The sequence below is a fragment of the Papaver somniferum genome, chromosome 6, assembly GCF_003573695.1.
Source record: "Papaver somniferum cultivar HN1 chromosome 6, ASM357369v1, whole genome shotgun sequence".
NCBI lineage: Eukaryota > Viridiplantae > Streptophyta > Magnoliopsida > Ranunculales > Papaveraceae > Papaver > Papaver somniferum.
This window is the reverse complement of record NC_039363.1, coordinates 149083826-149100351: the sequence shown is the minus strand read 5'-3', so window position 1 is coordinate 149100351 and position 16526 is coordinate 149083826.

Genomic DNA, 16526 nt, shown 5'->3' with positions numbered 1-16526 from the left:
CCAATTGAAAAAGCGGGGGTCTAACAACACCACCCAATATTTCGCTTAGAAATCTGTATGGACTAACTCCAATATACTTTCCTAGAGAATCAAATAGACAGTCAGACTCAATCTAGATTAAAGTATATCAAGGAGTTAATATCTCTCTCTTTTTTGATTTACTCGAGCTAACAGAAATCAGCGAGTCCTTAATCAAACATAAGGATTAACTTGGATGGTACCAAAGACCAATATCCAAGGATCAATCAATGACAATCAACAACCAAAGGTTGGATTACTCTAATTGATGATCTAACACACAACCTGTATTATTTCAATTATAAAGATAAAACAATATAACGCGAAAATTGAAATAACACAGACACCAGAAATTTTATTAACGAGGAAACCGCAAATGAAGAAAAATCCATGTGGATGGGGAAAAACGGGTCACCGGTTATTTGGGAAGTGAAGAGACGAGCGTGCCGTCGAGACTCCTCAGCCAGGAAAAATGTTAATCCTCGCACAGATGCACCGCTGCAAAGGGTGTGCTTAGATTCGAGAGATCAATCTGTATGACTCCGGCCTAAACCAAGAAAATGGTCGTTCCAGAATTAATTAGGTCGCAAAGAGGGAGATGGGTTGATCTGTAGGAGGGAATCTGAGAATTGTGTAGGATCAGTGGTCAAGGATTGTGGATATGTTGAAGGTTTCTGCAATAATTGATGAACCGTTGAGTTCGAATAAGTTCTGATGGATTGATGAATTCTTGAGAGTGATTACTCGTAAAATTCTTGTCAGACGTATGTTCGAGTGTTCCAATCTTGTCCTTCAATCATGGATTCAGAGACTTATTTATATTGTCAAAGTAGTGAACACATTGATCCCTATAAGTGTGATGGTTTCTTGAGTGAAAGAATGGGAAAGTGGAAGATCGTGGTAAAGTCAGTTCCATGTCGTGTGGAGACTTGACTGATCTTGCACCCACTACTTTTCTAACTCCTTCAACCGTTGCACGACTTACGCACATTTCTCGTCGTGGATGAATCCATGTGCTGTAGACCGCCAGACCAAAACTCTGAGTGATATCCACCATTTTTGACGTGATTGATATCTCACGAATCGTGGAGTCTGAGTGGCATACATGTATTTAGTTAGTCAGTTGTTGACTGATTAGACAGTGGGTCTAGGTTTTGTTGAATCGAGCATAAGTGATAAATGCTCAGCGATTCAAGGATCGGATATGTAGTTCTCTGAAATGGTGTCAATATTGTAAGTTCAGTGATGAATTACTGACCCGTTGAACGACTGAGCAAGTATTGCTCAATTCGACGAATTGCTGAATATTGGGAATTTGACAAGCAACTGAGCAAGTATTGCTCAATTCGACAAATTGATAATTTTGACGTGCAACTGAGCAAGTATTGCTCAATTAGACAAAATATTGAATGTTAATAATTTTGACGTGCAACTGAGCAAGTATTTCTCAATTTGACAAAATATTGAATGTTGATAATTTGACGTGCAATTGATCAAGTGTTACTCAATTCGACAAACTACTGATAAATTATTAAATATTGAAAACTGAACAATATTATAGCAACTGAGCAAGTATTGCTCGATTCGACGAAATATTTATTGGTGGCGTGACCCAATAAAATATTACAATATCGGTAGAATACCAAATATTATATGATTAATTCATATGTTAATTGCTAAATTAATACAAATCCATTAGTTCTTGAATCTTGCTCAGAATGATGATTCGTAGAATATTTTATTTGAAACCCTAATTTCAGATGATAGTTGATGAATCGCTGAAAAATAGGTTATGAGTGAAAGAGGGACCAACCACATCGGATGATGGGCGTCCATGTGGTGCCTGGTGCTTGAGTGAGCACGCACAGGTTCTCAGTTTAAGAGTTGGTGAAAGAATGATGATAAAATGCCGGTTTCATCATTTTACTGAAAAATTACTAGGTTCATCATTAGGTGATGAAACCTAGGTATGAGAGATGGGGACCGACCAAGAGGCCATGGGACTGGCTCTTGGTGGTCGCTTGACCAATTGTTGGCCGTTTGAGCAATCCCCAGGTTGGTTGGAGAGAGTTTGGGCCCAATATGAGCAATTGAGCAAATTAGGTCAGAATTATGAAAACTTGTGGGACCGGCTTTGTGCAAGCCTTAGAAATGACTCTGGTCGGTCATGAGGGAATGTACACGTTACCTTGGTGTTCGTGTCTCCATACTGAGAGTTTCAGTATTTTCTGATGTGCGTTCGAGCAACATTTTGAATTTTCAGAAGAGTTTCATCTTGACTGAAATTCTTGATTTTTGTTGGAATGAGCATGTTTGCTCAATTCATCAATATTTTGTAAATATTAAAATAAAAGTGTTTTAATATTTAAAATTATCGTGAGAGGCTGGCCATTCGTGTGACCATGTTGGCTTTTGGTTTTTCATGATTTGAGCAATATTTGAGAAAATATGAAGAAATCATGAATTTTGCTCAAACCCGGGAGTTTCATGAATTGAAGAAAATAATAATTATAAAAGACTAGGGATTGCAAGGTGTGGGACCGGCCACAGCTAGGGCATGGCTGAACGGCTAGGTTACCCGGTCCCGCACACCTTTCCCTAATTTTATATTATCAATTTTTCATGAATCCTTGAAATTATGGAGAATCTATGAGTTTTGTCGAAACGGAGGAGTTTCATGAGATTGGGAGCAATAATTATAAAAGGCTAGGGATTGTGAGGTGTGGGACCGGCCACGGCTTGGGCATGGTCGGCCGTCTAGGTTGCCCGGTCCCGCACACCTTTCCCTATTTTATAATATTATTTCATGAATATATGAAGTTATGGAGAATTCATGAGTTTTGCACAAACAAGGAAAGTTGCTAAAATCAGGGAGTTTTCATGAGTTCATGAAAAATAACAAAATAAGGCAAAATAATAAAGGAGGCATGGGACCGTCCACGACTAGGGCATGCCGGCCGTCCGGTGGGCCCGACCCCTGGGTGCCTCTTATTATTTTATTATTATTTGTTGTTTTTTTTCCAGTTTTGCGTAGGATTCCTCATCTGTCTATGTTTTTGGATGCTCGTTTGTGCGTTCGGATGCTCAGTCGTGCATCATTCTCGAGTACACTTGCACCATTTTTGTGGGGCTTACTCAGTGATGGTCCAGATGCCCGGTTGTTGAGTATTTATTACTGATTTATGAAATTCAGTGGAGAATAATTCATGAAACTGAGTAATAAAAATGAATAGTTGTTTATTATTAATTCATAGGATCAGCTGTGGATTCGGCTATGAATTCAGAATAATAAAACTTGCATTACCATCCTATGGGATCGTGGATTCGACCATATAATTGTAGTAATTAAGATTATCTATCACCATTTCATGAGATCGGTTGTGGATTCGATCATGAAATCCGAATAATGAGATAATGTAGTAGTTTATTGCCATTCTATGAGATCAAGCCGTGGATTCAATTATGGAATCAGAGCAATTTTTTATTGCCATTCTGTGGGATCAGGCCGTGGATTCGACCACAGAGTAGGAGCAATTGTTATTGCCATTCCATGGGATCAGGTCGTGGATTCGACCATGGAATAGGAGCAATAATAGATTATTCTGGGAATTCAGTGATGAATGTCACGGCAGAATTAATCTATTGCAGAAAAGATATTAGCCAGTTAAAGCGTCACATCCATTCTGAGCGGTGCATAGTCAGGGAGTCACGGGTGTTGTTTACGACCTGAAGGCGTTATTGCTCTCAGTCTACGGAGAACTGCCTGAATCTATACACTATCTCTCCACATAATCAGGGAACAGTGAGTGTCACCGACGTCCTGAAGGCGTCCGCCGCCCAACTATTCTTCTATGTGGAGGTGGGTCTCTCTCCTGCAGTCAGGGAACAGTGAGTGTGACCGACGTCCTGAAGGCGTTAAGCTCTCAATCTATGGAGAACCGCCCAATTACGTTATTCTGCATAGAAATCATGATGAAATGCCAGGGATCGAATCTCTCAGCTAGTAGGGCTTTTCGAAAACATATTCATCATGGCTTCGTAAAATATGAATCGTTTCATGCCTGAAAGACGTGTCAAAAACATGCCTCATAATTTTACGGTTTTGCCTTTTGTTGAAAATCCACCATCAACATTAAGTCCCCTGCTTAGTAGGGAACAATCATGTTCCGCAATAATGCATTAGATGGTGATTTTCGGTCGATGAGATCGATGATTGAACTCAGTCTACAAAGGTATGCCTCAGAATTCTCGATTTGCTCCAATGGTGTCATGTACGAGCAAATGCACAGATAAGGACCCTAATAGCAAGATAAAGTGTCACCTCGTATGCGTGGAGAGATGAGGCACTGCTGATTTGAGCGGCCGAAAGCCCAGTTTTGGTCGGTTTTAGCGTTTACGGGCCCGAGCCCAAAAAGGAAGTCCTTATTTTAGGAACAGACGTTTGTTCGTTTGTTAGTTTAAGAAACATAAATAGACCCGAGTCTAATGATAAAATTTTTGTTGTGCGCTTTTACGGAAGCCAAAATTTTATCTTTTAAATATGTGAGATTTCACAAGGGAATACACTCTCGTTTTAAAGGTGGATGCTTGTACGAGAGAAAAAAGTTTTCTTTTTGAATAGACGTGCGTCTGTTAGTAATAAAAATTTCTATGAGCTTTCATGAAAATTTATTTTAGACATGTGAGCTTTCATAAATTTTTGAAAATATACTCTTGTTTCAAAGACGTACGCTCGCGTGAGGGAGAAAAATATATATATTTTTCAAATTCACGTGAGTTTCACGTTAAAATATATTTTGTAAAATCAATGTTTTGATTTTGAACAATTGTTGAAAGTAGACAACTATACATGGTGAAATAATGTATGTATGTGAGTTTTCACAATTATAGAATGGACGTTTGTCCAGATTTTGAGAAACCAGTGAATGTTCACATTGTAATATTTACGTGGATTGTTCACGGTTTTATGAAAATCATGTCATGATCTTGAATAATGAATTTTGCTCGTCTTAGCAGGTTTGAAGGAACGAGCAAGATTTGAAGTATCAACTCATATACTGTTAGTGGAATCGTAAACAGGTAAGAGTTGAAAGTTACCATTTTTGCAGACGCTGATGTGAGCATCTTTATTCCATGATTCATTGTTTTGTTGAATCCTGCGCTTTGTACGAATGATGCGCTGAATGTTATGCATCTGTCATAGCCACTTTGCAAGAATGACTGACTCCCATGATGACACTTTCAAAGACGATGTTTCCAGGGATGACATCTCCGCAGGTGCAACTTCAAGAAATGGTACTTCTGGGACCTCTGAGTGATGGTGAGAGATCCTTCATACTGAGTTGTTGTCCTGGTTATTTCATTAACGTTATCACGGGATGATCGTGTAGTGAGGTTTTGGATCAATGCAGACTCCTCGGAAATGAAAGAAAGTCTTCGGGGCGGAGCACCCAGAAGTAAGGACTACAGGATGTTAGCAAACAACGTGCAGTCCCCAGCCATTTCTTTGGTGAGTTTTTACCGCTCCTTGTGTCATAAATTTTTCCTGCCCGTGCAATTAGGATCACGAGACCAAGGTTTTGTTATTTATTTTCAGACTTTTTCTCCATCGATTGACGGTCTTCAACTTGTTCCCAGGCGAACAATTCAGGAATCCAGTACTGATGAAGAAGTCGACGTAAGTATCTCTTTCGTGCAGGTGATCGCGACATCTCCTTGAATGAAATAATAATAATTTTTGTTGATGAATCCAGGAAGAAACCATTGTAGATAAGCAGCATGTTGATGAAGCGCACTCTTCTTTGGGACATGGGAATATGGAGAATTCCCAAAATCCCGAACCGAATGGAGATAGCGGCGTTGTCAACGGAGATTCCGGCATTGTCGATCCTTCAAATGATTTAGAGACTCCCTTAGTAAGTATATCTCCTGTAATTTATTCATAGAAGTATGAAATTATTGATTTTTGAATGAATGAATGAGAAGTAAATTTATGGATAACATTGCCGAAATATGTCACCAGAAAATTTCAGACTTTATATTTTACTAGAAACGCTGTAGAATCCTCGTCTGAAGTCGGATTTTCGCGGTCTGCGTTTGTATCTTCAAGCCCAGGAAATTTCCAAGCTTTAGTGAAGAATATTTTTGAATTTTGAGCATGTTTAGGGCCTGAAAAAGGAGAAATCGTGAACTTCCAGAAGACCTTCAGAACTTTTCCAGATTGCATGTTGTCCGATGTTTTGGCCACATCTGTTAGCTCGTTCATCCGATTGCTATGAAATTTTGATATGTTGTAAAAAAAATCCATACAAAGATAATGGTATATGACCCAACCTTAAATTACTTACCAATTGCTCCCATTTCGTTGTTTAATATAGGGCAGTGTAGAATCTCTTCAGATGAGCTTGTTTGAAAAACGTGTTTCATGGCTTCTACACTATTTGCTCATGTTTTAGATGCATAGTAAAGAACTTAGATGATTTTAGTTTACTTACATGCTGGATTTTATGGTTGTGTTGGGTTTCCATACTTGAGTCATTCTAATCCCATGTAATCTTCACATTAGGTGCCAAATGTTGAAGCTGGGAATAATGGATCCAACAATGATGACTTGAGCAACCATGGAGCCGTTGATAATGAGACCTCCATACCTGTACTTAAAGGTTATGTAAAGCTTGTTGTTAATGCCGTGGAGGTGACTGAAACTCCAATTGTGCGTGAGATGGTGGAACCTGAATCGAGAATGGAAGAAGCTGCTCCAACCGAAGTTGTTCCTATGATTGCTGACGCTGCTCCAGCGACTGAGAACCAGATAATAGTGCATGAGTATCCCAACGCATGAACTGGTTTTACTCCTCCATTTGGTGAGATACTCCCATATCACAAGTTTGTTGGTGGATTTAGCGTTACCATTGGATATACTGCTATGTACAAGAAACCGTGGAAGATGTATGGGCACATCGTCGTTACCAAGTATCCGGAGCATATATATTTCTTGAAGAGGCAAGTAGAAGCCATCTTGCGTGTTATAAATGATATCCGTATCACAGCTAGAAATACTGTCACCCAGGATGTACTCTTTGATTGGGAGTACAACTTAAAGAAAGCTGAAGAACTTGGTTTCAATATGAAGTGGCTTCGTCAAAAGATTGATGCTATCAGGAAACCAGTGGAAGGTGACACTCCTTTCACCACCAGTGATGTCGTGTTGAAGAAGATGGATGAAGTTGCTGAGCTGATCAAGAAGCTGGAGGCGGAGAATACTGCTTTGCAAGTCTTGGAGGATGCAGAAAAGCAGAAATCTTATTTTGCTGACTTTCTTTAGTTTTCTTTCCATGATATCTTGAACCTTGGACTTCTGAGAGATGCTAGGTTTTATTTTGGTTTTGATTTCTTGATTGGTTTTGGATTTTGAAATCGATCGTCTTGACCAGTAGACCGTCAGTCCCCAGTATTTTGTTAAGTCTCTCCCTTTCGTTTTCCCTTCTTCTGGTGAGACCTAGATAGAGGACCCAGGTAGAAAAATTGATGTAAATACCTAGGTGGTCGAAGTTGGAGGTACCTTGATGAAGGATTTAGCGGAAGGACCTGGTGGACATCGATCGACTGTGGAGGTTATGAATCTCGTCTAAGAATTGCTGCTTGCATGTTTTATGCTCTGGAAGCTGTAGGAACCTCATACGACGTTGGAATTCGATGCTTGACCCCAACTTTTGAAGCTAAGAGACTGAGTTATCATATGAGCAAAGAATCACTCAATTTGGAGTTGCAGAGGTCAGACAACGAAGCGTGCACATTTGTAATTTGTTATCCCGTACAATTTTTTAGATGTCGTAGACCTGACAGTAAAGGCCATATCTTTCAGCTCGTATGCCCGATTGATGCGCTCTTTTGGTATGTTGTAGAAGATACATAGACGAACATCTTTCGTTGAGGAAGTATTGTCTCATTCCTCACCCATTGGTACGTTTTTGTAAACCCATGGCCTGGAGCATGTCGTATCTCACTTGTAGAGGCGATGAGAACATCTTGTAGAAGATTTTGGTTTGTTCCCGTCTGCCGGGCAATCTTTGGGAAGACGTTCATGTTAGAATGTTTTCATGTTTACACATCTTGATATAAATCATTAGGGCTTGAATAAGTACGATCCATAGAGTAACGCTTCAGGGAATGGATAGATGATGAAGCCGGATGTTGCGTCTGAGACTGATGCTTGAGATCACAATTGAATTTTATCCAGAAACTCTTCTTGATGATGAGACCACGAATGGGGTTCCTCCACATATCCTTGTCGATGCCGATACTATGGTTTTGAGTTGATTCAGAGACCGAAAGGGATAGTCTTTGCTCCTCCATCCACTGAGCTGTGAAGTGGCTTCGTCGGGGAATCGATGTTGTCGTGGCAGATAACATCGGCAGTCTTCATTCTGGATGTGATTGGTTAAAAAGATGAAGTTCCTCAGTCCTTTAGGGGCTTGTGATATAGAAAGGTTTCGTTTGATGACGTTTCATGGAATCACATTAGGTTGCAATGACTTGTTATGTGGATAACATTTATTGAAATATATTGAATTGATATTTCCAATAAAATCAAGTCCCCAGTGCATCCCTCATTCACTTGGCAGAGTTTAAGGAGTTTGTAGCATCCATTAACGAATGATGTTGCATCTGCTTCAGAAGTCTTATCATTGGATAGTGAAGACTTATCGATTGTAATTCAGCTGCACTTTGATCTTGTCGGTGTTGAACCATTGTGTCACCGTCGAGATATTTTGTTGAAGCTAGAGGCACTATTATCGAAGGTGTACTCTTTGATTCGAAGTACAATTCGAAGGCTTCTTATATGCTTGAGCGCTGAAGTGTCGAATGTTTTAGGCTTGATCGTCTTGGCCCGTGTATCTTTTGTTGATTCAGCATTCCGCTGCGATAGTGGGATTCAACGCTTGTGCAGACATCATAGATTTCTGATTCTCGTGGACATTCCTACAAGTGGAGAAGTGCCTAAAGTGTTCTTTCCATGCTTCCGTCATCTCCCAGTAAAGAATGTCTTGGTGAGATGCTCGATTCGAAGCGGTGTCAGATTCAACCACTTGGAAAAATACTAATGCGGTGAAGCTACCATTCATAACGTCTTTCAAAGTTGCTAGAAGAATTGAGTCCCCATACTAGGATATCATGTGAGGAAATAAATGACATAAACATGGAAGGAATGAGACTTGCCTGAGTGCGGAACCTGTTGATGAATGTTTATGCCTCTTTTGCAGGTTCTTGCTTCAACCTCGTCAAAGTTCGAAATTTCTCCAAGTACTCCGATGATTGGATGACGAGTAGATTCTTGTCGAGTGATTCCTGTGGCTCTGAGGGTTTTCAGTGGAATAATGTTGATGGCGGTGTCAGCATCGGTCAGCATTCTTCCTAATTCATTTCCTCTGAGATGGACCGTGGTAAGCAGTCCCCAGTCGTGCATCTCATTGTTTGTGAATGAAGGTTCGAGGAGTATTTCCTGGATGGAAAGACTCCGACACAATGTAATTCGGTGTTGTGAACATGTATTTCATGTCTTTCCTTTGTGCCTTAGACAGATAAAGCAATTTCACAGATATGCTCGATCAACGATTGAACTGCTTCTTTGACTGGTTGTTCGGAGAGTGTAAAGGTTCTGACTGGGAGAGGATTCTTGTGTACTCCTTCAGTCCCCTGTTAAATCTATTGGGGATCAACCTTATCTTTGAAGATGTGCTTCAAAATATTGCAGTTACTTGTTGGATGATCGATGAACTTATGAAGGCAGTACCTGGGATTATCCATTTCTTCTTCAGTTGGCTGTCTCCTGATGAATGTCAATTTGCTTGCACCATCGTGAATCCAGACTTCTAGTAATTTGATCACTTCTTCAATGGTAATAAATAAGTTTTACTTTGTTTTACCATTTCCTCGTTTGTTGATGCATGGTTGAGGTTTGTGCATTTCAGGATTGGTCATCCTTTCTTTGCGCTTCTGAAGGATCCTGAGAGATTGGAGAAGTGTATGCTTCTGCTGTGGTGCTTCGTCTTTCCTTTTTCTTCCTTCAGCAACAACGTTATTGGAAGGTTGGAATTTGTATTGTCTGTTGAAGAGGCGCTGAGTATCACGTGGTTCTCAGTCTAGGTCTTTCTCTTTCCAGTAAAACATGCGAGGTAGTTGCTGATCATTTGGCTGCTTCATGAAGTTCTGAGAAAGTCTGGAATCGCGGATTCTCCAGCAAGGATCTGTAGATTGGGATTATTCCGTTGTGTTCATGCTCTCCTAGTGTATCCATGAATCGATAGACGTGTTCTCGAGTGTTCCCTGTTTCGTTATACATTGTGGACGTTGGGGAAGTGTAGCCCTTTGAGAGAGGAATTATTTGCGTAGCAGCATGATATGGAGGTTGATGACGGTGGACATATGGTATCTTGCCTTTTCCTCGATCCTCCATGAAGCGTTTCAGGTCCTCGCGAGTGATGAATCCTGCAGGTTCCTTTGTTGGTTTGAGAAGGAGTGGTATCACCAGCACCGATGTTGGAAGCAATAGTATTTTCTGGAGTACCACCATTGTTATTAGTGATGGTGTTGTCTGTGTTAGGATTTGTAACTGAACCTGACCTAAGATCAACCATTTTGTGAAAGTGTGAGATTGCAACCGAGAGATTAATCTCCCACTGTGGTCGCCGATCTGTAGATGGGGAAAAACGAGTCGCCGATTTTTTGGGAAGCGAAGAGACGAGCGTGCTGTCGGGACTCCTCAGCCGGGTGAAATTTTAATCCTCACACAAATGCACCGCAAAGGGAGTGCTTAGATTCGAGAGATCAATCTGTATGACTCCGTCCTAAACCAAGTAAATGGTCGTTCCAGAGTCAATTCGGTCGCAAAGAGGGAGATTGGTTGATCTGTAGGAGGGAATCTGAGAATTGTGTAGGATCAGTGGTGATCAAGGATTGTGGATGTATTGAAGGTTTCTGCAATAATTGGTGAACTGTTGAGTTCGAATAAGTTCTGATGGATTGATGAATTCTTGAGAGTGATTACTCGTAAAATTCTTGTCAGACGTATGTTCGAGTGTTCCAATCTTGTCCTTAAATCATGGATTCAGAGAATTATTTATATTTTCAAAGTAGTTAACACACTGATCCCTGTAAGTGTGACGGTTTCTTGAGTGAAAGAGTGGGAAAACTGGAAGATCGTGGTAAAGTCAGTTCCATGTCGTGTGGAAACTTGACTGATCGTGCACCCACTAATTTGTTAACTCCTTCAACAGTTTGCACGACTTATGCACATTTATCGTCGTGGATGAATCCACGTGTCGTAGACCGCCAGACCAAAACCCTGAGTGATATCCCCCATTTGTGACGTGATTGATATCTTACGAATCGTGGAGTCTAAATGGCAGACGTGTATTTAGTTAGTCAGTTGTTGACTGATTAGACAATGAGTCTAGGTTTTGTTGAATCGAGCATAAGTGATAAATGCTCAGCGATTCAAGGATCGAACATGTAGTTCTCTGGAATGGTGTCAATATTGTAAGTTCAATGATGAATTACTGACCCGTTGAACGATTGAGCAAGTATTGCTCATTTCGGCGAATTGCTGAATATTGGGAATTTGACAAGCAACTGAGCAAGTATTGCTCAATTCGATTGAAAATTTTGACGTGCAACTGAGCAAGTATTGCTCAATTCGAAAAAAATACTGAATGTTGATAATTTTGACATGCAACTGAGCAAGTATTGCTCAATTCGACAAAATACTGAATGTCGATAATTTAACGTGCAATTGAGCAAGTGTTACTCAATTCGACAAATTACTGATAAATTATTAAATATTGAAAACTGAACAATATTTTAGCAACTGAGCAAGTATTGCTCGATTCGACGAAATATTTATTGGTGGCGTGACCCAATAAAATATCACAATATTGGTAGAATACCGAATATTATATGATTCATTCATATGTTAGTTGCTGAATTAATACAAATCCATTAGTTCTTGAATCTTGCTCAGAATGATGATTCGTAGAACATTTGATTGAAACCCTAATTTCAGATCATAGTTGATGAATCGCTGAAAATAGGTTATGAGTGATAGAGGGACCGACCACATGGGATGATGGGCGTCCATGTGGTGCCCGTTTCTCGAGTGAGCACGCACAGGTTCTCAGTTTGAGAGTTGGTGAAGAATGATGATAAACGCCGGTTTCATCATTATACAGAAAAATTTCTAGGTTCATCATTAGGTGATGAAACCTAGGTATGAGAGATGGGGACCGACCAAGAGGCCATGGGACCTTCTCTTGGTGGTCAAGTACCCAATTATTGTCCGTTTGAGCAATCCCCAGGTTGGTTAGAGAGAGTTTGGGACCAATATGAGCAATTGAGCAAATTAAGTCAGAATTATGAAAACTTGTGGGACCGGCTTTGTGCAATCCTTAGGAATGACTCTGGTCGGTCATGAGGGCATGCACACGTTGCCTTGGTGTTCTTGTCTCCATACTGAGAGTTTCAGTATTTTTTGATGTGCGTTCGAGCAACATTGTGAATTTTCAGAAGAGTTTCATCTTGACTAAAATTCTTGATTTTTGTTGGAATGAGCATGTATGCTCAATTCATCAATATTTTGTAAATATTAAAATAAAAGTGTTGTAATGTTTAAAATTTCGGCTAGACAGTTGTGTGACCATGTTGGCTTTTGGTTTTTCATGATTTGAGCAATATTTGAGAAAATATGAAGAAATCATGAATTTTGCTCAAACCCGGGAGTTTCATGAATTGAAGAAAATAATAATTATAAAAGACTAGGGATTGAAAGGTGTGGGACCGGCCACGGCTAGGGCATGGCCGGCCGGCTAGGTTACCTGGTCGTGCATACCTTTCCCTAATTTTATATTATTATTTTTTCATGAATCCTTGAAATTATGGAGAATCTATGAGTTTTGTCGAAACGGAGGAGTTTCATGAGATTGGGAGCAATAATTATAAAAGGATAGGGATTGTGAGGTGTGGGACCGGCCACGTCTTAGGCATGGCCGGCCGGATAGGTTACCCGGTCCCGCACACCTTTCCCTATTTTATAATATTATTTCATGAATCTATGGAGTTATGGAGAATTCATGAGTTTTGCACAAACAAGGAAAGTTGCTAAAATCAGGGAGTTTTCATGAGTTCATGAAAAATAACAAAATAAGGCAAAATATTAAAGGAGGCATGGGACCGTCCGGGACTAGGGCATGTCGGCCGTCCGGTGGGCCCGACCCCTGGGTGCCTCTTATTATTTTATTATTATTTGTTGTTTTTCTCCAGTTTTGCGTAGGATTCCTCATCTGTCTATGTTTTTGGATGCTCGTTTGTGCGTTCGGATGCTCAGTCGTGCATCATTCTCGAGTACACTTGCACCATTTTTGTGGGGCTTACTCAGTGATGGTCCAGATGCCCGGTTGTTGAGTATTTATTACTAATTTATGAAATTCAGTGGAGAATAATTCATGAAACTGAGTAATAAAAATGAATAGTTGTTTATTATTAATTCATAGGATCAGCTGTGGATTCGGCTATGAATTCAGAATAATAAAACGTGCATTACCATCCTATGGGATCGTGGATTCGACCATAGAATTGTAGTAATTAAGATTATCTATCACCATTTCATGAGATCGGCTGTGGATTCGATCATGAAATCGGAATAATGAGATAATGTAGTAGTTTATTGCCATTCTATGAGATCAAGCCGTGGATTCGATCATGGAATCAGAGCAATTGTTTATTGCCATTCTGTGGGATCAGGCCGTGGATTCGACCACAGAGTAGGAGAAATTGTTATTGCCATTCCATGGGATCAGGCCGTGGATTCGACCATGGAATAGGGGCAATAATATATTATTCTGGTGATGAATGTAACCTTCTCAAGTTCGCAGACTAGGTTCGCGGACTTAAGTTACCGGGCAGAGTTTACAAACTCCAACAGAAATTCTCGGGTATGAGAACTTCGTCAGTTCGCGGACTGGGTTCACTGACTGAGTTCGCTGACTTAGTTTCATGCAAATAGTTTGTCAACTCTAGTGGATATTCTCGGGTTTGAGAACTTCGGCAGTTCGCGGACTTGGCTCACGCCATTCTTCCGGTTCTCTTGAACAACAAAGTTCACAAACTTTGGTTCAAGGAATAAGACTTATACATAAATGTGTTTCCATAACAATGCTTATGTCCACCATTGGTTATGTAATCTAAACTCTGATTTCAATCATTGAAACATTCTTAGAGGACGTTATATAGTTGTTACATCATTTCTCGTAAAAGCAATTTTCAAGATGATTGAAACATATCATGACTTTCGTCACATGGTAAAGATAAACTTGGTTAAAGAGAAAATCTTATCAACTCATATTTTAAGATATAGATAGGCGAGGTATACTCGGCTCGAAATACCAAATGTGTATAATCAAAGTCTATATATATAGCATACGACTTCTCGTCTTAAAGAGTAGAAGATAGAGTAGATAGACTTTTGAGTGATAGATAAGTTCAAGTCTTCACATACCTTTTTGTCGAGAGGTTCCACCGGTTCCTTAAGTAGTTCTTCTACTTGTATGATGAATCGCCATGAAGTCCTTGAGCTCAACTACACTTTCTATCCTATTCCGAGACTTAGCTATAATAGACTAGAAATCAAGACTTATAGTTTTGATCACTAACATTGAAAAACATGCTTGAGATAGCAACGCATGCGAGTTCTACCGAGCAATGCTCTAACAAGAGTCGATTCTCCTTTAACCTTAGGTTTCTTCTCAAGACCTTGTAGGTTAACGACTTGAAGACTTCATTGGGATTGTGAAGCCAGCCCCAACTATTATCTTTGTAGTTGCGCAATCTGATCTTGCTGTTTCTATAGTGTTGAGTGCAATTGAAATAATTGGCTCGAGATTTATATCTCCGACAGGCAAGATAGAAAAGTAATCACAAACAACTTCGTCTTATCGTTTGTGATTCTACAATATCTTGATTCACTAGTCAATTAAGATTATTGTGAGGTGATTGATTATTGTGAGGTGTATTGGAGTAAGTCCTCTCAGATTTCCAAAGAATTGTTAGGTGTGGTTGTTAGACCCCCGCATTTTCATTGATTTCTAGTCTACTTATAGCTAAGTCTCGGGTTAGGATAGTAAGTGTAGTTGAACTCTAAACTCCACGGCGTTCATCAATTGAAGACGAAGAACTACTCAGGGAACTTGTGGAACTTCATTGACAAAAGTTATGTGGATACTTGAACTTATCCATCACTCAAAAGTCTATCTGTTCTATCTCATATTTTGAGACAAAAATCGTATTGCTATATAGACTTCGATTATACACATTTGCTATTCGAGATGAGTTTATCTCGCTTATATATTTCTCGAAATATGTGTTGGTAAGCTGTCTCTTTGGCCAAGTTCATCTTTACTCGTGACGAAAGTCATGTTGATTATTTCAATAACTTGAAAATCATTTTGATGAAAAATAGTTTGTGAATAACAACTATATAACATCCTCTAAGAAAGTTTCAATGATTGAAATGAGAGTTTATAACATGTAACCATGTTTGGATATAAACATAGTGTGTTCTCACATTTGTGTAAAAGTCAAAAACCGGGAACCCAAAGTATGCGTACCCGTAAGCGTACTGGCGGTTGTTGGAAATCCGGGTGAGTATGCGTACCCGTACGCATACTGGCGGAAATTTCATGTCCTTGAATTTCTGCTGAAGCTTGAAAGTGAAAAACAAACTCAATCCGGTTACTTAAGTATGTGTACCCGTTTGCGTACTTAGGTAGGTTACTTTCTAAAATCGGTTTGTTCATGAACTAAAACATTTATATAATAAGGAATGCAATCTTTGCAAACCGTGGGTATAATGTTCATGAATCGATTCGAGTGTATCAAAACGGATTTTGCTTCAATTGTGTCTTGTATACTTCTATAAGATCTAAGCAATTGAACAACTCTCTAACTAGTTCATTTGAGTCATTTGAACTAGTTATGGTGAAGATAAATAAGGTTGATATGAAAGTGCTCATACGGCTAACCATTGGTTAATTAATATTGAACCAACTAAGTGTACACGTTTAGGTATGGTTACCCAAACCTAAATGAAGTTACATTTCATTTGTGTATAACAAGCTAAGTTCGATCTAACGGTTGAAAGATATTAGCTTGAATCTAATCATGTGTTCATTCAACAGTGAATATTGAATGCTTTGTTACCAAGGTAACTTAGATTACAAACCCTGATTTGGAGACTATATAAAGGAGAACTCTAGAAACTGGGAAACCTAATCCCCAAACCTCCTGTGTGATACTAGTTGCATAAACTAGAGTCGATTCTCCTTTAACCTTAGGTTTTTCACGAAACCCTGTAGGTTAACGACTTGAAGACTTCATTGGGATTGTGAAGCCAGACCCAACTATTTTCTCTGTAGTTGCATGATCTGATCTTGCTGTTTCTATCGTGATTGAGTACAATC